This window comes from Idiotropiscis lumnitzeri, chromosome 9, assembly GCF_059441095.1.
Source record: "Idiotropiscis lumnitzeri isolate Australia: NSW breed Sydney's pygmy pipehorse chromosome 9, RoL_Ilum_1.0, whole genome shotgun sequence".
In the NCBI taxonomy this organism is placed as follows: Eukaryota; Metazoa; Chordata; class Actinopteri; order Syngnathiformes; family Syngnathidae; genus Idiotropiscis; species Idiotropiscis lumnitzeri.
Window position 1 is genome coordinate 17,654,777 of NC_142399.1, and position 26,628 is coordinate 17,681,404.

Below are 26,628 nucleotides of genomic sequence, written 5' to 3' on the forward strand. Positions count from 1 at the left end.
ATGCTGCACATAATCTCTCTGGTTGCAACCGAGGCTACACTTTCGCAGTCAACTATCGAACACGTTTGGTTTTGTGGTATTGTGCGGACAGAATGCTGCAGCGTTAAGACAACCTGCATAATTCAATGAGATGGTTGAAAAATGATGTTCTTTCAAAAATAATAATGCTCAATTTGTCTGCAGTTATACACCCGGATTTATCGCGATTAAAGGTGAAAAACTGCAAAATACAGGGTGATTTTTTTCATCATTAATTTAAAATGTATAGGTTTTTATTTGTATTTTTAATTTTTATTTTGGGCACCACGGTGGCGTGTCACCACATTGTTCATTTGTCATTAAATACACAGTTTACATGATGGGCAGCATCGGCGTTTGACGTGGAACCCCTAGGTCCATTCTTGACGCCATTTGGCTGACTCAGACCGACTGGGCGGGCCTGAAATATGGACGAGAACTCACAGACGGACTCAAGCACTGACAAATGACCGCCTCTCTGTCTCATAACACAGCATTTTGATGCTTTGTCATCAAAAGTAATACATCCTAAACCATAATGTTTTTATGCTTTAGTATTCCACAGCTAGAGTGCCTTTCATAAAAGATGAAGCAGCAATATAAGTGACTATCAAGCTAATTATACATTATAAAACTAAATCTTGATAAAATATACTCACTGGATGTAGTCTTAAAATAAGAAAAAATGGTACTTGGTAAAAAAAAATTGGGCATCTAAATTTGCACATGTTAAATTTTCTGCTCAATCCTCTGTATTATTTTTGCCTTAGAATTCTCTTTTAAACGTTTCATTGCTCAGCTATTCTGCCCTCACTTTCTCTCTCTCTCTCTCTTCCTCCATCCCTGCATATGTATTAAGAGGGAATTTGTTGTCCCCAGACACCAATTTGCATTAAGTGCACGCCATCATCAGTTCAAGAGAGGCAACATCACACTGTCTCCTATTTTATTATTTATTATTTTTTTTAAGAGAGCACAGGCTGAAGCTTGTTAGGCCCATTTAGACAGATATGCTAAACATTTCTCTTCTTAAAGCGCCTTCGTCAATGAAGAGCGACGGGGGAGGGCTAGTACCCAGTAGAAATTATTGAATTAAGGACTTATCCAATCGTTTAGCAATCCCCTAACAGCTCTAAGTGAAGAGTACTCGTGTGTGTGCGTCATCAGTTAAATGTACGTTCACATTTCTACCAGGGCTGTAAATAAAATATAAAATTTATTTTGCGTGATTAATTACAATTAATCAAAAACACGACACATCTTTTATTTGTTCAAAGTCATATACATTTTGAGAGTGGCAGGTCGTGTCCTCCAAGATTAGTAATTTACTAAACTTGTAGATGTTATTCTGGATGAATAGACCAAAACTTCCACACAACCTAGAAATTGAGTGAAAAGAGTGTACACAACCACTCAAATACAAATCTTAAAGGGCCATGCATAAATTTCAACGAGTCAACGGTCCATATGTTGAAGTGAACCTAACCTAAAAAATAATGTAATATTCAAAACAAAATGTATGTTTTTTAGTCAAACCAACAACAAGAGTACAAATTGAAATAAAATGTGAGCTCAATGTGCATCAAAGCATAATTTAAAATGTAGGACAATAGAGGACCATGATTAAATATTCACTTGTAAGGCACACTGTTCAAGAAAAAAATGGATTTTATGATTTTATGTCAACCTGCTTAAAACCAAGATTTGTTTTTTGGGGGACTTTTTGAGCACTATGTATGAGTAAAGAGCAAAGAAATGCGGTGAGTATAAGGTGATTTATTGAATGTTTTTATTATTTTTTTACATTGTACAAATATATATATATATATATATATATATATATATTTAGAATTAGAAATCCCTTTATTGTCATTGTACTCAAGAGTGCAACGAGATTAGAGAGCTCCCCTCTCCAGTGCAATACAACAATAATACAGACAAATATATAAATTAGATAAATAAGAGAGTGCAATGGAAAAAAAAAAAAAAAAAATATATATATATATATATATATATATATATATATATATATATATATATATACATATGTCTCTGTATGGCCCGGTACCAAAATGGGCCTATTGTTGGGGACCACAGCAATTAACACATCCAAATTCAAGAATCAATCGTCCTCTTACCTGAAGGCTAAACAAGCTGTTGTTAATTGCCATTTGTAACTATTAATAAACTAAATTTGAAACATGGTCATAAGATATTATTGATAAATTGTTCTCTAACTGGCACGCTACTCTTGCCCTTAATGTAATTTTAAAGGGTCGAGCATATGTATTATTCAATAACCCCTAACTGGACGCACAAAAAATGTACACATAGATCCATCAAGCAACACCAGTATCTCATGCTGGTGCAGGCTATGGTGCATCAGCCTCCTCGGTTTAGAGAGGACCGTGCTAGTTTAACATACTGTTCAGTAGGTGGCTTCCATCTTTCAAACCATCAGCCTTCATAGTTCAAGTTTTTGGCCTTGATGTCCTCAAAAGATTATCCCTTTTCTTTGAGATGCAAATGAATTGCTGGATTTTGTCCTTGGAGTAAACCAGTTTATGCCTGCGAATGTTGTTGATTTTGAAATGTAGAGATTCTCTGGCACACTAGTCATTAAAGGGACCAACATATTCAACTTCTTGTTTTTGTTATCAGGATCGCACAAAGTCAAAAGGTAGATCCTCTCAGATGTACAGTATGTTTGTTCTTTCTATTTCATTCTACAGAATGTTGTTAGGTTCTTCTCTAGTCTGCTTGTTGAGGGTTCAAACTACCCGAACCTTGATGTGAATGGTCTCCCTCTTCTTTGTCCAGAATATGTACATTTTTGTCCTCAAAAGAGAGCTATTTCCATTTGAGAATATTTTTTTTTCCTGAGAACACCAGAGGCTGCATTTTTCTCCATTGCAGCAAGTTGAGATATGTTCAATGTCAATTTCCAGGTGTGAGGAGCCAATTGAAATTTGTTTGTGATTGTCCACTTCAGTCATGTTCGGTCTGTGTTCAGAGGGCCTCAGAGGACAAATACTTAGCTGCCACGTCACGTCAACTACAACTGTCTTATCTACTCTTTGAGCATGAACTGATTAGGCTTGCTCAAAAGTGAGGCCGAAATTCTGCTAAAATAATCCAAATGATCAATTTGAGATTCATTCAATATCACAGGCATTTTATTGAGACACAATAGCATACAAAACATAGCATGACACATACAATATGTCTCCTTTATAAGTACTTTTATTAGTGTTTGCTTGCTCTTATTGGCATCAACTGAGGCACAACATCGATATACCCGCCAAGACATCGTGAACATTGGATATCGATGCGAAATAACCATCACAGAGGAATTTTGCTATGATCGCAAAATTCCGAACGAACTGGCGAGGCTGCCCGGCTCACCATGGCTGGCCATCGGGGCCGGGAGGCGGCGCAGGCGACGCAGAGAGAGGAAGCAGAAGCGAGGCTGCAGGTCCGGTGTCTTGCAACGGCTGCGACGGCAGCCCCATAGGCAACCACTACCGAGTCTGCACCTCACCAACGCCAGATCCGTGGTCCACAAAATCGACGACCTGGGATTACAAATCCTGGGAAACCGCTATGTGCGCGATAGCAGTGTGATCGTCGTCACGGAAACCTGGCTGCACGCAGACGTCCCCGACGCTAGCATCCAGCTGGCCGGGCGCTCGCTACATCGCGCGGATCGGACGAGGGACACCGGTAAGAGGAGGGGCGGGGGGCTCTGTGTTTACGTGCATGAGAACTGGTGCGGCGATAGCACGATCGTCGAGAAGCACTCTTCCCCCGACATCGAGTTCATGTCCGTTAAATGCCGGCCTTATTTTCTCCCGAGGGAGCTAACGGTAGTGATTGTCACAGCTGTTTACATCCCTCCCGACGCTAGCACTAGCACGGCGCTCTCGCTACTCGCGTGCGTCATCAATAAACATCAGCGGGCCCACCCTGATGGCGTTCACGTAGTAGCGGGAGACTTTAATAAGGCCAATTTAAAGACTGTACTCCCAGAGTTTCACCAGCATGTCAAGTGCCCAACGAGGGGAGACAACACTCTCGACCATGTGTACTCGAACATCAAGCACGCATACAGAGCCCTCCCACTCGCTCCTCTCGGCCAGTCAGACCACCTGTCCTTGCAGCTCGCACCTGCGTACACCCCTCTCAGGCGCAGATTCAGGCCTACCACAAAGACTGTGAAAACCTGGCGTGACGACGCCATGAGTGAATTACAGGACTGCTTTCATGACACAAACTGGGACCTCTTTGATCATCAGGACCTTGATGTCTACACGCATTGTGTACTGGACTACATCAAGTTCTGCATGGAAACTGTGTCCCAACATAAGACTATACGGACCTTTCCAAACGCGAAGCCCTGGATGTCCAGCAGGGTTCGCTCTCTCCTCAAGGCCCGTGACGCTGCCTTCAGGTCAGGCGACAAAGCCCAGTACAGGGTGGCTCGTGCTGACCTGAGCAAAGGCATCAAGCTAGCCAAGGCAACCTACAAGGGGAGGCTGGAGGCCCACCTTGCCAGTAACAGGCCACGGGAGGTGTGGCAGGGTCTACGGAGCATCACCAACTTCCGTGGCAGCAGCACGACCTCTGTAGACCCGAGTGCATCGCTGGCAGAGGAGCTTAACTGCTTCTTCGCTCGCTTTGACTCGCCCCAACCGTCACACCCCCGCACTTCAAGCTCCAACTCCCCCCCACTCATCGTAGGGGAACACGATGTGAGGCGCGCGCTCCTGGCGGTCAACCCCAGGAAAGCTACTGGACCCGACGGAATACCAGGCAAGGTCCTCAGAGCATGTGCCCACCAACTGTCACATGTTTTCTGCAGGATCTTCAACCGCTCCCTGGCTCAGGCAGTCATCCCCTCCTGCTTGAAAACCTCCACCATTATTCCTGTCCCCAAAAAGTCACCAGCCGTCCACCTGAATGACTACCGTCCTGTTGCTCTCACACCAGTCATTATGAAGTGCTTCGAGAGGCTGGTTCTCCAGCACATCAGGGACTGCCTTCCTCCCACTCTGGACCCCTACCAGTTTGCATACCGGGCTAACAGATCCACTGAGGACGCCATCGACACTGCTCTGCATGTTGTGCTGGGCCACCTGGAACGACAGCAGAGCTATGCAAGGATGCTCTTTGTGGACTACAGCTCGGCATTCAACACGATCATCCCAGACATCCTCGTCGCCAAACTGGACACTCTCGGCCTCCCTGCCCTCACACGCATCTGGATTAAGGACTTTCTGACCAACAGACCCCAGACTGTGTTGCTCGGCCCCTACACGTCCTCCACCCTCATGCTGAGCACCGGTTCCCCCCAAGGATGCGTGCTGAGCCCTCTCCTGTACGCCCTCTACACCTACGACTGCAGCCCGGCCCACGGCAACAACACCATCGTCAAGTTTGCTGACGACACGACAGTGGTCGGTCTGATCTCGGAAGGTGACGAGACAGCCTACAGAGAGGAGGTAAAGAGACTGACAACTTGGTGCAAGGACAACAGACTGCACCTTAACTCTGCTAAAACAAAGGAGATTGTCGTCGACTTCAGGAGGAGCAAGACGCTGCCGCCCCCCCTCTGCATCGAAGGCGTGTGTGTGGAGAGGGTCCACACGTTCAAGTTCCTGGGAGTACAGATCTCCGATGACCTTTCTTGGAGTCACAACACCACAGCAGTGGTAAAGAAGGTCCGCCAACGTCTGCACTTCCTGAGAGTCCTCAGGAAATTCAACCTGGACAGGAAGCTGCTGCTGGCCTTCTACCACTCGTCCATCGAGAGCCTGCTGACGTACTGTGTCTCCACCTGGTACAGCGGCTGCACTGAGGCGGACAGAGTGAGGCTCCAGAGGACAGTCAAAACAGCGCAAAGGATTATTGGCTGCCCTCTCCCCCCACTGTCGGACATCTACACCGCCCGGTGCCTCAGAAGGGCTCTCAACATCGTCAATGACAATACCCACCCAAACTCACACCTGTTCGACCTGTTGCCCTCTGGCAGGCGCTACAGATGCATCAAATCAAGGACCAATAGACTGAGAAACAGTTTCTTTCCGAGAGCCATCTCCATACTGAACTCTCACACACACACGAGACCACCCTAACCTCGCAAAACAGCATTGTGATGTGTTTCTATATGCCCTATTCAGTACTGAATTCCATTGCACTGTCTTCTTTATTTATCTAATTTATATATTTGTCTGTATTATTGTTGTATTGCACTGGAGAGGGGAGCCCTCTAATCTCGTTGCACACTTGAGTACAATGACAATAAAGGGATTTCTATTCTATTCTATTCTAAAGTAATATACTTGAGCGCTTTAATTACACTTTTAATTGTTCGACCTTAAGTCATTTAACAACTTAATTTCAGTTGTGAAATCATCTGAATAGCATAATTGATACAATTATCAGCCCTGAAATAAGACAGCTTGGTGTGATGAATTCATTAAGCCAATTAAAAAGACAAAACCATTTTTCTTCCCATCTTGTGAATAGATATCTATTATAATGTAACGTAATAAGTAGTGGACAGTCTTATAAAGAGCGACTATGAAGGTGCAAATGCCACTTGAGTCAAAGCCCTTTTTCTGCCTCTCTTGGACAGGCAGCTTAACGTGAAGTTATTTAGAATTAATGTAATGCACCGGGGGGAGATCCAAGGTCCATTGAACCTCAGATATGTCGTCTTTTGTCTGGGGGCCTGAACAATGCTCTGTGATTTTAGCAGAAGCTAATATGATTAAAGCACACTGACAATAGAAGGTGTAATTCATTTTATCATTGGGGAATGTGGACTGGGCCAAGAGAGATGACAGGTTAGATTATTGAGGTTGCTAGGGCGCATGTTCATTAAAACACTGCAAAGAAGATGGACAGCCAAATGGGTTTCGCTAAAAAAGGATGAAATCTAAAATGACGAGAAGAGGAAAATGACAGCATTAATGTTCATTGCACGCGGTGGTAAGGGGTAGAAAAGTTGTACATTTCAGAGGTAAATGCCAAAACACAATTGGAGAAAAGCTTCTGGTTTGGAAATAGTATTACATTTTAAGACTTTTGTGCTCCATTCCTGGTCTTAGTCACAGGAGACTGGACACTTTTCCTCCACTGAATGAGGTCTGGGTTTCATAAGAGTCAAAGTGAAGCTAGACTGTACCATCTGAAAAGGCTTTCATCCACTGGGAGTGCCTGGCGTACTCGCTAAGCTCTCAGCCACGGGAGGAATACCACTTCACATGTTTGCCTATAAAGTTACATGCCCATTAGGTCACCGCAAAAGAAGTGTGCAATATTTACAGTCTGGATGATGAGGAATAAGCCTCAAATAATATCAAATTCTGCTACCCACACGAAGAAACTAGGCGGTAGCAGGGGGGTCGAGGCAGTCTAACAGTTTTTCTTGTTAGTGGGGGCAGAACTCTGACAGAAATGCAACATTGGTGGAAATTAACATGAAGTATATGAATATGCCACTTTAACTTTGTAGTTTTAAATTTGAAATATCTTTTCTTTTCAGAACACGTTGAATGTCAAATCACATGATCTAGACGTTTTTGCATGTGTAGTGCGTTTTATTCAAATGCCAATAAAAGCTCTGAATATGCGAAAAAAACTGCACTGTTGCCTTTGCTGTTGGAAAGGTAAACTTTATGTTGTAGAAAACAAAGGGAAACTGTTGAAAGATATGTGGAAATGACTGAGAAACCTTAAAAGTTCAACTCATTTTTTTGTTTGTTTTTGGAACAGACATCAGTGAAGTTGGTTTAAAATGGTGATGTTTGAACAAACCAATAAAAGTCATTAATGTCACAGGACAGCGGAAGCATACTTTTTACTAAGTCTTTCACAATGGGATATTCATCACATGATTTGCCTCAGTCAGTATTTCTCTCTGTGGGTGTCTTTAAAGTGGACGTATTATAGAAAATGTACTTTCTAATTGTTTGTATACAAATCTCTCCGGAATGCCCTCTCTCCCATCAAATATCCAATTAAATCTTTTGCAAGATGCTATAGTGCCTACTAAAAAAAAATGTGTCAGTCAGCAAGCTGTGACGTAATAATGTGGTTAATTTACATAACAGGCTCATCCAAGCTGCCTATTTTTTGCAAGAGCTGCCACCATTACCTGAGCCCGGGTCACCATGGTGACAAAATCCATACTTGATTACTATTAAAAAACAGACACAATTCACCCAAAGACCAAACGTAGCGTGTGCAAAGTGGGCAAAAATAAAATAAGGATCTTTGCAATATTTTGACAAACCATGTCATGTCATTAAGACAACTGGGAATTACTTTAAATTGACTCAGTCTCCTTTAATATTTTTTTTCCAATGGACAGCGCACAACAGTGAGAGAAGATATTTTTATATGATTTAGAAAAATTCCAGGAATAGCTAGCATGCTGAAATGTATGTTCTGTGGGACAACCTCATTAATAACAGTGACTAGTGAATGTTGCAGAGAACAATTGCATTGTGTGGAGAAAAGATGACAAATACCCCTCCTCTCCTTTCTCTCTGAGACAGCTCTATCTATTAATTACTTGTATAACTTCATATATTATTTCTCAGCACTTCAGCGCCCAGACTGGTTTCTAATGGTGAGTGTTGATGTAGTTCAGAATATGAGGCTTCAGTGGAATCCTGGTTGGCAACAGTACTCCTTAAAATTGCCTCTATAATGCATTTAATATTTTTTGGCATCTTTATCTGACACAAAATGCCTCTGTCCCGCCTCTGGCATTGGTGTGTCAGTAGTATCTCCTTGTTGAACCAGATGCTCTGTCATTCCCGTTGTCCCATTTACACATATGTTGTTATAGGCTATGTTACTACCCCTGACGCCAACTAATTGTGGGATTACAGTTTAGGACTTTTACATTTCAGTGATGGGTGGTAATAGCAGTGGAAAATTCTTAGCTGGAAACATCTGTTCCCAAAGTGCGAGTGTCGTACTGCCAAATAGTTACATTTTTGAGGATGAAAAGCACATGACAGATACGTGTAAATCAGACTCATAAGTCCCATTTGAAAAAGGGAGCCACAGAAATTTAACCTGTTCATCACAAAAAGGAATGTACAGTAAGGCTCAACATACCAGTATAATTAAATAAATAACATATAATGCTCCAAAAGCAATACATTTTGCTCTATAACTGAATATATATATTTTTTTCAATTACAAGAAGGCTTTTTGCACATAATTCTAAACTCAACTTAAAGATGGTAAGTGAGGGGGCTTGCCTTATGTTCATTGGGAAGTCATTCCAAAGAGCAGCAACGGAAAAGGCTGTTTCCCCTGTGAGCTTTAGTACTCGGTACCTCTATCGTCTGGTGGCAGACCTGAGGCACCAGGCCGGTGCGTAAGGGTGGGGGAGATTAGAGAGTTAAGATGGGGAGAGCCCATTAAAACATTTAAAAACAAAATAGAATCTTAAAAAGAACTTTAAATGTACAGTTAGCAACTGAAGCAACGCCAGAGTATAGCAGAGCATGTGGTCCTTTTTATGAGAACCTGATAAGAGGTGAGCAGCAGCATTTTGGTCAACTGGAGATGCTCAAAGGAGGATTGTCTCACTCCTAAATAAAGTGCATTACAGTCATCCAGCCGAGAGGTGATGAAGGCATGAATTACTGTTTCAAAGTACTGCGGAGAATGGAGATACTTTACCAGCTATCTAAGGTGAAAAACGCTGGCTTTAACAACAGCACCAATTTTCTGTATTATAAAAATCTCTGTCCTGTTTATGACCCACGTTCAATATTGTTGGCTTTAGTTAAGGAGCCAGGGGCCCCAAGTCAGCAGGAAGAGAAGTAGAAGAGCTACTGGGACCACACACCTGTACTTAATTCTCCCGTCAGTTTCAATCGTCATGCGTCAATGTTGAATTTTAAACATCAAGGATCACAATTTTTTTTTTTAATATTGTACATTGATATTACACCGTAATAAACCCATTTCTGTATGCTTTCTTATAAAAGAAAATATTGAAGAATGCTGACATTGAAGATTTTTACTGACTCCATATTAAGTCTTGCACAGCTTCACAGAGGGAGTATACATTTTAAAATGTGGATGCTGGTCTCAAGTTCACACCAGATTGCCATGTCCAAGAACAGACATCTCAGCAGAAAGTACAAACAGGAGACGAAGGCCTGGCCCGGCAAACACGTCTCTGTGGTTGACTACCCTCCCTCCTCCTATCCTTACAACTCTTCTTTCTACATCCTGAACCCTCCGCCCACTCCTTCCATTCCCCCCCTTGATACCCTTCCCCCACACACAATTGGCGGTGGAAGATGGCTTCAGTGAGTCATCTTGGGACTGAGATCAAAGGCAAATTAAAGCCGACGTCTATGCAAAATGTAATATGGAAAACCCCCAGCTATGTCCTCACTATTGATTTTCACTCTTTTCTTCCAGCCCCACTCCCTCGCGCTGCTCATTCTTAGCCATTTCTCGGTTTCATTTTTAGCCAAGCACAATGCTACTTAGTGTGAAATATGAAGGACCTAGAAAGAAAGAAAGAAAGAAAGAAAAAGAATGGCTTCATACAGTTATGGCTGTTTGCATTTAGAGTCTATTTTGTGACGTAAGTAGTCCTGTAAATTGCACAGAGAACCCACTTCAGGCAAAGGTTTTGATATGAAAGAAGTGGTTGTAATCTGTTACGGCCAGGCAGTTCTTAAATTAAATAAATTCGACAGGCAGCATTACTCACATGCACTATAGTCATATTTTGCAAAATATCAAGTTTTGGGGGTAAGATGTAAGCGTGAGGCTAAATAGAGATTTAGATAGATTTCTTGCTCTCTGAAGTCACTCAGGCCCTGCAGGAAATTGAAATGAATTGGCGGGCCACTCGCAATATGAAAAGAGCCATGACTTTTTTTTTAATGTGAATATCTGGAATTGTGCTGTAGTCATGATTCTCAGGCAAGGTGGCTTGTTCACTGACAAAGCAAGTACCTTACCCACATGCACAAAAGCACACACTCTTGATGATATGATCAAACACTCATCTATAATAAAGATGTTGGTCTTGCAACATTACAATTAAAAATGGTGCAAAAAAAAAAGTTAAATTAAAAAAAAAAAAACGGCATTCATGTTTCGGTCCTCAAAATTAGATTTTAATTTATATCTATCGACAGAGAACTGTTAATTGTGGTTGTTGGATTATTATTCAATGCTAATCTAAAGCACGTACAGATTGCCCCAAAGAATTATCCACACTTTGAATTCATCCTTTCATCACTTTTCTACACCACTTACCAGTTTTGGCTGGGAGTTTGAGGCTATACTGTCTGACAAAGGACAAAAGCCAGACTACAGTCTGGACTGACCGTCAGTGGTTCACTGGTCATTTATACAGCAAGACCACCATTCAAACCATTAGAATGTGTGAAGTGAACTCGAGCTCTATGCACACCCAAAGCGAGTACTTTGAATTCCATGAATCCTAAAATGGCATGTACACACATCACTTGATCATATATCCATGCATCTGATGTCCCACTAATAACTTATGCTTTTATATGGGCACACACACTGCAATCATACATCACAGGACTTTTGTCCAATGAGCATCATGGGATTAGCTGTGAACATGTTTTGGTTTGTCTTGTTGTTTCTTTTAGTGACATTTCTAAAAGTTGGACCTGTTTTAATGAGAAACACAAGGTGAGAAAAGAAGACTATACATTGCACCTGAAAGATATTTGGCGTATGAAGACTTGCATTCAAAGCAACAAGACTCAAGGTCAACTGTCGGAATTGTCACTCATCCATAAAGTGAGGATTTTTTGGGGACGTGCAAATTGTTTGTTTTTGCTCTTCAGCCTTGACTAAAATTAAAGAAGTTTTGAGATGTTTGAGTGTCTATGTTTTTTAATAATAACAGAGGTCATGTTAACTGAATACAGTTCATTCTGTCTCTTTTTTATAATTAAACTTGTTAGTTCTTTTATCTCAGACTTTTTAAAAAATATTATTATTGTTTTTTTTTTGTTATTATTTACCTGACATGTTCGGCGGCAGTCTTTAGCCTTCTTCAGAGTGTCACATGTCACATTTCTAACCTAAACAGAAACTTCTCTCAGATAAAAGAAGTAATGAGTTTAAGTAGTCATAATATTTTACACTTTTGTGGAAGTGGAGACAGTTTTTTCGAAACCCTATCCTTTGTGGAAACTATTTGCTCAATTAATAACTCTCTTTTTTAAAATAATTTAAATAATAAATAACAATATGTCATTGGTCACACACCAAAAGAAAAAAAGAACCATGTTGCTCGGGTGCAGCATTTTTTATCACTAGGGGTCCAATGTGGACCCAATACCAAGAAGATAAAATCAAAGCAACACACCTGAAGCCCGATGAAAATGTGGATAGAAAGGCAGACGTCGTGATTGAGATGTGTTTGAGCAGTAAATAAGTACATTTGAGAGCGTGTGCATCTGTGAGCTTGTGCACTCTCCCCTCCGCTTCATTTTGTCATTTTTGCTTAAGTGGATGCATGCTTTCAAAGAGCTGTTAGTGAACCAAAGACAATAAAGAGAAAGACAATCTTTTTTTTCTATCTGTGTGCCAGCTTCAGTGCCCTCAGCGATTGGCACAAGGCAGCAGTGACAACCCATTCATTTTCCTGACGAGCTGTCGCTTCCAGGAAGACAGGTGACTTCCCCCAAGGTTATTTATGGCATTGTTGATCTCTCATTCTCTATGTCGTCCCTCTGTGGTCCAATCTCCTCCTCTGTCCCTTAGTATCTCAAAATCCAGTTGCAATTTTCTTCATTGTTTATTTGCCTCTGGTTTATAACCTTCTGTTGGTCATTAGCTGGATTTGATCAACATAGTATTGATAAATGGAAGCAATAGCAGTGAACTAATTACGTACGTTTTGATGCACACATTACTTGTGTTGCTGTCATGAATATTCTAGCAATTATAAATTACAGTAGGCTTGCGGTTTACTACGTCCTTGATATATGCCATTTTTTGGCTATGACACAATCCCCATTAACGCACAGTACCTAACAATAAATACTAACTACACCGTTAATTGGGTTAATACATTAGGGTCACTTGATTGAACTACTTTGCTCAATAGTGGAAGAATATGTTGGCACATGGCATTTGACACCCTGCAAACCATTTTCCAGTGTGAATATAAGGAATTGCTCCCTTTTTTATGTTATTATTTATTTATTTTTATCTAAGGGTGTATTTACACCAGAAAAGCCATTGAGTCCTTTTTTGTTTTTGGTGCGGTTCGTATTCACTCTGTACTTTTTGCAGGTAACCTAATATGTTCTGTTTACAAATTGACGTGTTTACAAATTGACAATCGGTGCTCCCATTGGACAGATATGACGAGGGTGGCGCGCTGAGCACAAAGCAGGAAATGGAGAAAACATGCACTTAATACATTGTTCATTCTGCTGGAAAAGAGGGTAGTCTTTCTCAGCCTTTGGGTTGAAGGAGGCCTGTCCTGAGTGTTGTTTATACCTATGCATTAAACAGCAGATTACAGTGCTTACTGTTTTTGGAGGGATGCTGCAAGGAACTGCCCTGTCCTGCAGGGGGACCTCAGTGTCCATGTGGGCAATGACTGGGGGACGTGATTAGGATTTGTGTGATGCGCACTTGGCACCAGGAAGTCCACGGTGTCAGTTCGATGATGGTCATTACAGTTGAGTCTTGGAAAAGCAGCAGGAGCAAAGGCGTCAACGAATCCTCACCAGGTGGTGTGTTGACTCTGATACTTTTGAAAGATGCTGGTCCACCTTGGCAGAACCAACATTATGTGAAGGTCTACAGGGAATGTCTGTCAGAGTCCTCCATCAGAAGGAATTTCAAATCCCACCGCCGTCAGAATTTCAACCACGTCCGGGGTAGGGGACATTGCATCCGAGTGAGCCATGCACCATGTCTCCATTGAGATGGCCGACCCAAACTGTGGCCATAAGGTGGTCGGTGCTAGTCGTGTGGGAGAAAAGAGGAAGAAAGGTCCAGCCTGTACTTTTATGAAAAGGTAGCTAGCTGTATGTGGATATTTTTTAAACAGCTATTGGTTGTTTACTGCTGCGTTCAAATTTCCCCATTGTGGGACTAATAAAGGACATCTTTATCTTTATCTGTCAATCAGGAGACCAGACAATTCCTTAACATTTGCCCCACCATCCCCTTGTTCCTTCTTTCATTCTGCAGTAACAAAAGTTAGATAGTTTAGTCTATAGTTTTGTACACGCTTTCAAGTCACACCTAATGTCACACATATTGCCTTGCTTATTTTTCGGTTCATGCAGTATTTTCTTTGCTAATTTTGTCATGGGGCGGCATGGTGGATGACTGGTTAGCACGATGGCCTCACAGTGTAGAGGTCATGGGTTCGATTCTGGCTACGGCCTTCGTATGCGGAGTTTGTATGTTCTCCCCGTGCCTGCGTGGGTTTCCTCCGAGTACTCCGGTTTCCTCCCACATTCCAAAAACATGCACGACAGGTCGATTGGACACTATAAATTGCCCCTAGGTGTGAGTGTGAGCGCGAATGGTCTATGTTTGCCCTGCGATTGGCTTGACAACCATATCAGAGTTTACCCTGCCTTCTGCCCAAAGTTAGCTGGGATAGGCTCCAGCACCCCCGCGACCCTTGTGAGGAGAAGCAGAACAGACAATGGTTAATGTTATGGTCGTGCTTGTTTATCAGAGAGGGCTCATGAACATTTGTAGTATTGTGTCACACTATTGTCTATTTTTTTTTTATCTATTGCTGTGTGATAACTTGTCAAAGTTATTCTGTCAACTAAAGATTTACTGACTTGTTAATGATGCTTGCATTATGATTGACCTTTTTCAATTATTCATGCAGATGTACATCATTTGTCTATTTGACTATATGGGTATTATCACCATGTGAGAATCACAGTTTTCTTGGTAATATGCGGTTGATGTGTTCTGTGTTGTGAAGTGGAAAGTAAAACATTTTACTCCACATAATATAATATTCTTTTTTTTCATGGGATATCCTGTTGTGTTTTTAAATCCACTATTAGACTGTGTGTAGTAATGGGCGAGGGTTATACAACTTGTAATAGCCAAGCATAATTTTTACTGACACAATAAAATTTGATGGAATTTAAGATGGAAGCACCTGCTGCTGACTCTGCTGTTCACACATCTTCAACGCACCAACAGTAGACAACGATGGTGGTGAACGAGCACAACATCTCTCACCTGTGGGCGGGTATACAGGAATGCTTTTCATGTATATGAGTGTAAACCTAAAGGGTGACGTGCCTGTGTGATGCCCACCTAATGCCCCCTTGACAGAAGCATTGGCAGTTAATCTGGTAGACAATAAATGAAATAAAATGAATTGATAATAGAGTAAAAATGTTATTGTTCTCTTAGTTATAATGAGCTTTCGTTGGCATACGCTTAACATGTGTTGTCCGATAGTTTTTTCTTACAAATTTGGACAGATTCCAAATTCATCATGATCTCAAGAAATTTGAGAGTTCAGGTTCCACCATGCGAAAAATGCAGACTTGCGTACCAGTTCATGAAAAAATAATTAAAATGACAAAAACCTCCCTTTCATGGAAGCGCGTTGTGGCTGATGCTCGATTTCATTTCTGACAGAAGGACAGTCATGTCTGGAAGCTAGATTAGGACACACAGGTTACCCTGCGTGTTTGGTGTAACGTGATGTCCTGCTGTGGTACGCTAACATATTGTAGGGTCTACAATGAAGGCATTACAGAGGTATTAGTCAGTGAAGTTTTTTTTAACAGCCAAAACACACTTTCTGTGTAAACAATGCTGACATTGAACAGGAGCAGCACTGGTCACTTGAGACACATTGTTGCATTTATGAACTCGGACAGAGCAGCACTCAAAGTAACTCAACATGACAACGCTTCTTACATTTTACTAATTCATAGTGCTAAAGAATGTTTCTCACAGATAATAGCTTGGAATCTTGTGTCTAAATACATATAAATATATATATATATATATATATTAGGGGTGGGCGATAAACCGAAAATTTACCGTTACCGAAATTTATTACAATGACCGAAATCATTTTTCCCATGTCGGTAAATTCGGTGAATAAAAAAAGAAAAAAGAAAAGCCTTTTTTGTCTGCGGCAATGTTCATGCCCCTTTAAGACCGCTACAGCGCCTCTAGTCACGTGACTCCACCCGTCTGATCGAGAAAGAAAACAGACGTCGCTCTCGTTGCTGGCGATTCAAATACAGAAGCTTTTTCACCACCCACAACACAACCATGCTGTGCTGAAAGTTCAGAGTGAGAAGCAAGGTTCGACAAGTGACAACAGCCCATGAACGGAGGCGACACCATAGGAGAGAACGTCTCAGAGGTGGACGCGATAGCCTAGCACATAGCTAAAGATAAAGCTCCTCTAGTTACAGTGGCGCGCACAGGATTTAAACGCTTCATGAAAGCCGTATTTCCCGATATGGACTACATCGGGCCGGGAGCTTAGACATGTCAAGCATTTTGCATCTACATCCGACTTGTGGTTGGGTCGCAACATGGATCCCGGATTGAGCCTGACTGTGCATTACATAGACGACAAGTGGCGACTGCGCACCAGAGGACTCGAGACGGCACATTTTCCCCGATAATGCCCATTTGTTTATTTGGCTTGCATTGACATTTTCTTTCATTTTATTTCGCATTTTTTTATTTGCCATTATTTACATCATGAGAGCATCTTGGCGCAATCCATTTGCAGAAAAAGATTTTGCAAGAGGTACCCTTTTTCTTTGTGACATTGTTCAAGTCATGCAAAGCAAGCTATTTGGAATGTTCATACAAATGATTTTTGTACTTTTATTTTTCATTGAAAGTAAAGTGTACCAGTTGGTCAATAAAAAAAACAGTCAATATGCAATTCCTGCATTTATTTTGATTTTAGTCCACGTGGGAATTAATCGTGCATTTATCGTTATCGAGGTAAAATTGCTCGATTTCTCGCGATATTGATTTGAGGTCATATCGCCCAGCCCTAATATATATATATATATATATATATATATATATATATATATATATATATATATATATATATATATATATATGTGACGGGCCACTCCTTTTGTGGCGATTTGCAGCACCACATCGCTGTCGCTCCGATACACCACGGACACTCAGGTGGATTTTGGAATAGTTTCTTTAATTTAATTCTGCAACACAATGTGGCAAGAGCAAGAGTGAAGTCGCAACCAGCTCGAGATAATCACTCTGCAACCCTCGTAGCTCTAACTGACCGATAACATAAACAAATTAAATCTGACTCTATAAAATTAAATAAAGTCCTTATTACAAGTGTGATCGTATAGTGTTTTAACTAGAATACAATTACAACCAGCCTTCCTGGGAATACAATTCTATGACTATATACAGTAAGAAAAAGAAAAAGAAGATATACGCTCTCATTTACAGAGTGACCCTGAATGCATCACACCATAGAAGACACGTAGCAGAACGTGACTACGTCACATCGCCAATGGCGGCAGCGCTTAACTGCAGGTTCGCGCAACTACATTCAAATAAATGAAAAACACGACATTAAAAACAAGATACAATAAAACAGAAAAGAGAATCACATTACCTGCAACACAATGTGGCAAGAGTGAAGTCGCAACCAGCTCGAGATAATCTGCACAACAAACGAGTGTTTACAAATCAATTTAACAGAAGTCGACAAAACATTACTTTTATAACAGTACAGGAATCGATGTGGGCTCATGACAATCAACGGAACTACTTGGGCGCACTTCAGCAACAGAAACGAACCAAATCATAATAATAACGTGCATTTGTTGGACGAGCAACGAGATGCGACTTACCACTCTGCAACCCTCGTAGCTCTAACTGACGCCATGCGGGATGCAGATGCCACATTGTGTGCCGTTGCGTCACATCCGCCATAATTTAACAATGTATATATTTTACTCCGTTACATATATATATATATATATATATATATATATATATATACATATATAAACACAAGTGCTCAAAGACAGCTGGGATAGTCTACAGAACATCAATTACCTTAATGAGGAGATCAGTAAATAGATATATAAACCTTAAATTTAAACAGCTCCATGTTTAAACATGTCAGGAATGCTGGCGCAAGCGGCAAAGTTTAACTCGAGTGTACTATCATCTTAATTGTCTTTGTTATTAATTTTACATACCTTAAATAATTCAATATGCGAGCGAATGATGGCTGTATACAAGCACCTGCTTGCTTGTACGATATGCCTCGATTTACTTATGATCTAATTGGGTGACTTGATAAATAATCGTTTGTGGCAGCAGAACCAGGCATTCCTAATCACCTGGCCAATATCATGCATACAGGAACTGGAATAAGGTAAAGATGAAAGCATCTATGTACACGTGTACAGAGACATCCAGGAAGAACCTGTAACACAGAGCACAGTTGGCTGCAATTTGGGTGTTGTTTTGTTTTTCAGCAGGACAACAAGCCCAAGTACACAGCCAAGTTATCAAAAGAGTGGCTTCAGCACAACTCTGAATGTTCTTTTATGGCCCAACCAAAGCGCAGAGTTGAATCTGATTTAAAGATTTCTGGAGAGATCTAAAACAGTCTGTGTACCAATGCTCCCCATCCAACCAAATGGCGCTTGAGACATGCTGCAAGGAGGAATGAGTGAAACTGCCCAAAGATAGTTGTGCCAAGCTTGTGGCATCACATAAAAAAAAAAATAATAATAATTTTAAAAAAACTTATAAGTGCAGTTTCTGCCAAAAGGTGTATACAAAAGTATTGCTCAAAGGCTGTGATCACTTGTATGTAGGCCTACATGTTTTATTTTCTTTGTTTTAATAACATTAAAAAGAAAACATTTTGTAATCATGGGGTGCTGTGTTTATTTAGTTATTTTATTTTTGGGGTGAATGAATTTATTCCATTTGGAAATGAGGCTGCATGATGTGTAGGTGCGTGTATGTGTGTATAAACCTGCTACAATAATTTGGAAATGCAACAGCAGTAATTTGAATTTCTTTCATTCGCCTTTTCATTGGGCACAGTAATCTCAGATAAATATCAGCAGACACAGGAGAGGTGATGAAATAGTTCTAGCATAAGCACAAAAGTACGAACACCTGACGTACAACCTTGTAATATTTCTGTAGTTGTAGATTTCCTACTATGGGATGCTTGATCAGCACGGGTCCACAAAGCTGCACTCACAGTGACAGAATCGAGCCAACACACAGTTTAAGCAAACTCCTCCTTGCACTTACTTTGTCCGACACTTTACCTTATGCAGACACACTCGTTCACACTCACATCCACATGTACGATTAATGTGATTTAACCTGCTTGGGTGCGCTTTGACGGGTACTCAACATGATTAACAGCCAATATGCTACTGCATACAGCCAAGCTAAAGATGTCTTTTTCTCAGAGCTGCTTCTATTTGCCTGCTCCTTAAGCCGCTCTTTGCATCTCCCTCTTTTAAGCACTTCTAAGGCATCTCAGAGGGAAAACTTTATACACACATCATCCAGGATGCTTAGCTCAGACATAGAGGCATATCAAATGTCAGTGAAATGGAGGGCTCTGTGGTAATAAGGTGTTTTTAAGGTCCTTTCAGAGAGACGAAATGCATGAAAGTTTAGCCATCAGTCCATGTGTTGGGACCCCCCCCGACAACTAAAGAAAAAAAAAAACCCATCCCTTTAGGCTGATCATTAAAGGCTTGGAATCAGCACTCTGCAGATATTGAAGACGGTTGTAGGTATCCAAACTAGAGACGGCAGGCGGATTGCAAGGTAGCAGGGTTAAGAAGGAGAGGTCCGTTGGACCTTTGAGAAGAGCTGCTAAGATTTATTCAGACAAAACTCTCCATCTTTATAGACACCATTTGCCAATCCTCTTCCCTTTTGCCATCCAATGCCTTCCTTTACTCCTTCCAATGAGACTTGCTCCCCATTCCATGCCTGACCGTTTGCTCTTGGTGAAGCAGGCATCATCTCATACGCATGCCGTGGTGTGCAATGTGGGACTGCAGCAATGCAAGCATCTGCTCAGGGCTTTTGCGTTCAAAAGATTCAATTAAAAAATAATTACCGAAAGATTAGTGGTAGTCTGGTACGACGGCACTGTTTGAATAGATGTTTCCTTTTCATCTGCTGTAATAATAGAATGCTTTTTTAATTAAAGGGGGAAAAAGAGGAAGCAGATCAAGAAAAAGTGGAGTAAGAAGAAGAAAAAGGCGGGCCTGCCTCAGTACACCCTGTCTTGAAGACGTTTGTTTGATGTGAAGCAAAATTAAATATTTTTTTTGATCTAACAAATTAATTTTCACCCCCATTCCCCAGCACTTCCCATCCCCTTGCTTCCTTTTTTTTTCTGGAGGAGATAAAGACAGTTTAATTTAGATACCAACAGGGAGGAGGTTCACACTTCCACACGCACGAGCACATATGCACATTCCCCTGGTCAAACTTGATGAAGGTCCATCCAGTCAAACTAAATGTTCCACCATTTCTCAGGCAGTGGTATTCTGAAAACTAAATGCTTACAGCCTGTATATTTACAGGAGCTCCAGGCTCGCTGAACTTGCCCTATCGTCTATAAATTTGTTCTTTCTTTGTTATCGATGACAAAGTGTGTTTTTACTAAAACTTGAAAAATGTTTTAAATATATTTATAGACAGTAGCACCTTTCACAGACAAAAGCCACAAAGTGAATTACATAAATACAACAAAGCGCAAAAAATAAAAGTGGGATAAAAAAAATAGTTTAAAAAGACAAAAATTGATCATATATTAAAATTACTGGAAGATGTTGTAAAGTAACCGACAAAGCGCTTGACTCCAATGGAACACCAAGCGGTCTAGGCAGGTACGAGGTACATTTAGAATGTAAGACCATAAGCAATAATGAGATGAGTCGGACGGATTAGTTCAGTGACATTGGGTGCGGGGGCGGTCGGGGGGAGCTGTCCATAGAGAGTTCGTAAGTGGTTGTGAGTATTTTGAATCAAATCCCTTAGGACGCCAAGAGCCACTGAGGGGATTTGAAGACAGGGGTGGTGTGACAGTATTTTGGAGGTTAGCCGTGTGGCTGTATTATAGATTGCTGCAGGGTATCCTGGGCAGTTTTGGCAAGGTAGTAGAAAAGAAAAATGCTGTATTTGAAGTGGGAGGGGACAATGGCATGTATAGACCCATTTTAGTTGTACATCATCAAAAGCTGTGCGCACATCATTGGCTCAAAATGCTGAGAGACATGCATGTGTGTGTGGCTGTAAAGATTTTTTGCGTGGAGTTTTTATAGTTTTTGAATTATTTCAAATATCAACATGCTTTGCTGTTGTGAGTGCAGTTGTATGAATCGGTGTGAAAAAGAGTTTAATTTTTTTCTCAATTCCAAGAATAATTTCAGGAAACCACAAAGGAGCCTGCAGTTATAGGCTGTTTAACGCACGGGCTGGGCCGAGGAAATAATCACGAATGTCTGCGTTTGTGGTTCTCATTTCATGTCTGGTAAGTTATCATGGCCTTAACCTCTATGTCTTAAAATGTCAAGTAGTCAAGAATTATGGAAATGGTAAGGCGTTTATTTGCTTCTAGAGCGAGCTAATAACTGTTAGCTTACTGATACAGCTATGACTGCGCTTCTGTGTACACAAACTCCATGTAACTCAAGCTCTTAATTTGTTAGCATTATTATTTGTAATGATTACCCTAAATGTTTCCACTGGGCATCCCAGAACACCTCAGCTACTTAAAAGTTTGTACCAAATGCCACGCAAGCACAGGGAGAACATGCAAACCCCACACAGGATGGCCGGAGCCGGGATCGAACCCACGCCCGATGCTGTCTCTCACTGTGAGGCCACCATGCTAACCAGTCGGCCACCGTGCCGCCGCTAGTCACTGAATCCGTGACCAGAATATTAACTCAAATAACTCGTATCCCAAATCAACTTTCCCCACTGAAATGAATAATAATGCCATTATTTAGTTCAAGCCCTACAAAGCCAAAAAACAAGAACACATTTTTGATTACATGTTCTGTCATAAGAAAATAAGAACTATGTATACAGTGAACCCTCGCTACTTCGCGGTTCACCTTTCGCGGGTTCAGTGCTTCGCGGGTCTAAAAAATATTCGGGGGCATTGTAGTTTCGCCGAGCGGCACGACGGGGCGCTGGAGCGGTTAGACGGCCGGCGTGCGCCGAAGAAGAGCGTGGGCGAAGAGGAGAGTGGACGAAGAAGAGAACGTTCCCCCGGGCACGATTTGGGGCGACGTTTCGCGCGGTTTCGGACCGTACCAGAGCTCCGGCCAGCGTGCGTGGCAGTTAAGCCGAAGAGGAACAACTTCCGCCCGGGCACTAGCGGGGCGACATTTCGCTCCGTTCGGGACCGTGCGAGAGCTCCGGAGGAATCCGGCCGGCATGCGTGGTAGTTAAGCCGAAGAGGAACACCTTCCGCCCGGGCATGAGCGGAGCGCGAGGCTGTCAGTTATGAATGAATAAATGAATAAATAAATAAATGAAGAATGCCACCTTTCATTTCACAGGGCACACCGGACGGCGTACCAGCAGGTAAAAGTCGAAGTAATTAAATAAATACAAAAAGAAGTAATTGAATAAATACAAAAATAATGGCTGGGGAATAAAAAAATAATAAGTTTTAATAATAATCTTTTTTTTTTTGTTATAACATGAATTTCACTCTCTCTCTACCCGTATATATATATATATATATATATATACATTTTTTTTTTTTTTAAAGCATTTTTGAAGGTGCGCCGCTACTTCGCACTTTTTTTTTTTAAGCATTTTTGAAGGTGCGCCGCTACTTCGCGGATTTTCAGTTTTCGCGGGTGGTCTCGGTCCCCATTAACCGCGATAACCGAGGGTTCACTGTACTATGTAAAAACAAAGTGATATTCTATTAAAGTAGAATGTAACAAACTAAATTTACTTTAATTCAATGTGCATTGTGTTGCTCCTTGTGTGCACCTTAGCCACAAAGGGGCAGTATACATCATACATAGATATGATATCACAAAAAAGTTATTGTGCTTGAAATCAGTTTCCGAAGAGCATACCCTAAATAATGCAAGCCTGGTTGTATTGAAACATGCTCTTTTAGGATTTGTTGCTGCACATTTTTTGTTCAAATCTCATTGTCAAAAGGTTTATGCTGTAACCAAAAAGTTAGTTTTGTTATCCCATCAATGGTTTATCAAACTATTAGATTATGCTTGTGTTAGAATTAAGCTAGCAAATGTTCAGAGAAAGTAATGTGGTTTGCGTAATACAATATATAAAATTATCTTTTTTTTTTTGTGTGTGTATAGGTTTACGCTATACCTCAACTTGAAGTGGCAATAAACTTGAAGCAACTTATCTATCAACCAAATTGCACACGTCACACTCAGGGGAGCAGAACAGACCTCATAGTTATAGAAAAGCATTTGTCAAATTTTTGCTTAGTACAGAATAAATCGATAGGTTATAGTAGGGAAAACTGAATTGGGACTCTCGTAAGTCCAAGACCACGCTCTAATAACAGACAGCTTTTGATGTGATTAGGCAGGATGATTTTGAGCAGTTGGTCTGATGCAGAAATGAATATGCATAAAGCAGGTCTTTGAAACAGGAGGGGAACTGGTTACTGAGGGTTTTAAATTTGAGAAGGTCGAATTAAGACTAGATGAAATGCAGAATGGGAGGCTTCTTTGAGATTTGGTCAGGAAGCGTATTGTGTCTGCCTTGCAGTAACTTTGGATGAGGGAGGTGCAGCCGTCCAGTCTGGATGTGATGCATGGTTTAGCAAAAGGTGCGATTTTGAAGGGGTAGAAATGTATTTAGGTAATAGAGCTGGCATGATAAACTGTTTTTTCACTCTTAAAAAATTCACCAAAGGGATGAGGTATGATCAAGTGCTTGGTGATTGGTGAGAAACTGTAGGTGGACCGGGTGAGCGATTCAGGTCTTTTAACACGTCAGATGGTTTCTAGTTAAGGATGAACAAAAGGCCACTGGTCGTGTCGTGGTAGAGTTATCCAATTCACAATGACCACACAACTGACTGGCAACCATTCTAGAATGTCCTTTTTCCGTAAATCAGTCCTTCATCCGGCTGATTAGGATGGGTTATATGAGAAATTAAATGGATGGTGTTGGAGGAAGATAACAGGGGGTTCTTAGCTTAGCCCCCCTTCCGTTTTGGCGTACATCCCCAATATGTTTTTACTACAGGAATACATCGTTCTCTCATGTGCAGGCAGGAAAAAGGGTCTAGGAGCAGGTAGAATCATATAGAGAGGTGTCATTGGCTCTATATCCCTGTGGTTTAGTTCCTGCTATGCTCTACAGCACATGGCCATTGTGACCTCGAGAAATGTGCCCCCCCCCAGCCCCGCCTCCTCCCTCTCTCTCTTTGTCACACGTACACACACATGCTGTGTTTAGCCTGTCAGCCATGGCAGCACCTGTCAAACGCTGACCACTTCATTGGACATCCCCAGAGAGAGTGATAGAGCTCCAGGAAAACAGCAGGGGGAGCCAACATCTGACCTTGTTGTAGGAAGGAAGTCTTTTTACTCGACTTGGCTGCAGAGTCAAATTCGTGTTATCTAATTTGAGAGTGTTGTGCAACTATAAATCAAATTTAAATGTATTCAATTTGATCAAACTTTTATATTTTTTCATTTATATTACATCCAATTGACATGGTATATGGTTTGTGCCATTAAGAGTTTGAAGTATTAATGCCTTGCAGAAAGGCATTTCAGTACAGTCTAGTCTCTTCTGCATTTCCAAAATTCAAAACTACGGGAAAAAAATGAGAGGAGTGGTAAGGATCGTGAGCAACTAACATCTTTGTGAATCCTTGCAAGTACAGTTAGATGCATATCAGCTCAAGCATAGCCAGTCATTGTGAGTTATCTGCTCAATAAGAAAAATAACAATTATGAAAATGACAATTCAGGTTTTACCCCTGGCCTCGGTACAGGGATGTATCCTGGCCAAAGTAAGACATTACAAACGTAAAGGGAAGTAGCAGCCAGTTGGGGTGTGTTGAGGAATTATGAGTAATTTGTTTGTGTGTGTGTGTAAGGGTCAAGTTATTTATCGCAAACCAGTAAGCAAAAAAAATATAAAGCAAAAAATATTTAAAATTTAAAAAAATATACTACACACAAAGCAAAGGACACAGAAAGGCAAATATGTATCCATGAATGCAGTTGAATGTACACTAAAAAAATACAAATAAAAATAAAAATTCTGTTTTAATGTATCAAGTGGATTCATTAACTGCAATCATCTGAATCCAGATTAGTTTATTTTGTGCAACCACTTGATGAAATAAAATTTAGTTTTTTTTTTCAATATTTGTGAAGTACTACAACCAATACAGTTCCAAAACCAATAAACAAGTTTATTCAAAATCAAAATTGCTTGTATACTTATTTGGTATCCTCATAATATGTCTTTTCTTTCTCCCTGATTGCATTTTACAGGTTTATAAGTGGTGTAGGGAGAAGAGGGAGAGATGGAAAATATTAATTAAGCAGGGATTGTGCGTTGACTCTGCCTTGCACATAAGACAGAAGGTTAAGCAAATGCCAGGGCAGCGGTGTCACTTCAAACAATGACTATTAGCTTTAGAATCAGCCTTGTGTCTGCTGAGGAAACACAGTTCTTTTAGACTCCTGATTGCAATGCAGTGGTGTGTGAGTGTGTGCGTATGTGTGCGTGCATGCGTGCCTGTGCCAAGGTTGGTGGCAGGGGTGGTTCGTATATAGCTGAGTGGGTAGGGGGTCATTCCATTTCAATCTGTGGTTAAATTAGCCGAAGGCAGCACGGGTTGAAACACACAATTATTGGTGCAAGTGAAGCTGATAGGGACAGGCAAAGCAGTGACAACATTTAAGAAAAAAAAAAAAAAAGATAGTGATAGATAATGATGTTTTTGAAAGAGAACAGCAATAGACATGGTGTGTTGGGTGGGCAATTTGTGGTTTTGGACTTTATATTGGCAGAAATAAATTGAAAATGAAAGTAAATTATGGAAATAATATGAAAATTTCATTTTTTACACATTACAATAATTTAATAGGAAAGTATGAACAAGTAAGCACAATATTATGTAGGAACCTCACAGCTATTCATATGAGTATGAAAACAAGGGGATATGCATTGTGAATGGCTTCTGATATGTCCAGAGTGTGCTACGACTTTAACCCAAAAAAAATTCAAATAAACAAAATCGGGTTCAATGTATTAAATTCCTAGCTGATTTCAAATTAGTTAAATTCTATGCTATTATAATATAATAATATAACCAGTGTATGCATCATTTTCAGCTTAACTGTATGAACAAAATTGTCTAAAAACATGCAAACTTAAATATGAGTTGTAGTTGCAGGTCCTGCATTTACAATCAACGCCACAACAATTGTAAAATGGAGAATGTGCAGGTTTATTGTGACCAGCAGAGACACATTATTCCCATAATTCAAATGATCAATC

General features: G+C 40.9%; 1 long non-coding RNA gene across 1 annotated transcript; it reads right to left on the reverse strand.

Annotated features, from left to right (window-relative positions):
- Positions 1-9,181: 9,181 nt before the first annotated feature.
- Positions 9,182-17,999, reverse strand: LOC148330570 (uncharacterized). Its single transcript, XR_015845175.1, has 3 exons — positions 17,940-17,999; positions 17,702-17,749; positions 9,182-9,398 (listed from the first exon to the last, which is right to left on the reverse strand). It is a non-coding gene; the product is annotated as an uncharacterized LOC148330570 (long non-coding RNA).
- Positions 18,000-26,628: the final 8,629 nt, after the last annotated feature.